The following is an 877-nucleotide window of genomic DNA, read 5'->3' as shown; positions in this document are numbered from 1 at the left end:
AGTTATTCCTAAATCAACTGATTTTATGGCTAGAATAAATTTTATTTTTAGTTATTTTATGTGCATAAATATTCCTTTAAGCACTATGCATAATATTTAGGATGTCCATTTTTTTTCCATTATAATTTAAATGCAGTTTTAACCAGGGTAAATAATAGTTTATTTATGTACTAATATTCCTCAAGGCCAAGAATTAAATCAAATGAAATCAATGACATCTATGTTTAATAATAACTTCCTAGATAGTTGCCCCACTCACTCTTATGAATTATTTAGATATACTAGTCTCCACTTATTCTTTGTTGTTGTTGAAGTTCTCTATAAAAGTAAAGATATGTGTGGATAGTATCTGATCTCAAATATAATTCTAATAATGCAATTTCAAAGCATCTATAAAACTTTCTGCCACCAGGTAATAGGACAAAAATATTCCTTGCATTAGAATGCAGATAAACAGAGTAATAGTGTGCTAGCATATGAAATTTGAAAACTAGCTTTGAGTTAGCATAATTTATGCAAGAACTAAGGAGGTAAATGAACAGTTGGAAACCAATATTTTCTGAAAATAAAACGAGATATTTGTACATATCCTAGAAGAAACACAAAAGAAATAGTCCATGATGCCTAGGAGATTTTGAATAAACTTAAAAAAAAAATAGCGAGCCTGGAGGTATGGCTCAGAAAATACATGAGTGTATTTGATGGAAGGCATAGAAAGATGAGTTATGTCAGATCGAGAAGTACTCTTAAGCAGCAACAGAGAACCATGAACTTTTGGGATCAAAGAACATGAACTTTTGGAAGAGAACTTGCAATATGTACATATGTATGTGTGTGTGTGTGTGTGTGTGTGTGTGTGTATATATATATATATATA

This window comes from Tupaia chinensis, unplaced genomic scaffold, assembly GCF_000334495.1.
Source record: "Tupaia chinensis unplaced genomic scaffold, TupChi_1.0 Scaffold143943_1, whole genome shotgun sequence".
Classification (NCBI taxonomy): Eukaryota; Metazoa; Chordata; class Mammalia; order Scandentia; family Tupaiidae; genus Tupaia; species Tupaia belangeri.
Note: the sequence above shows the minus strand (reverse complement) of the source record.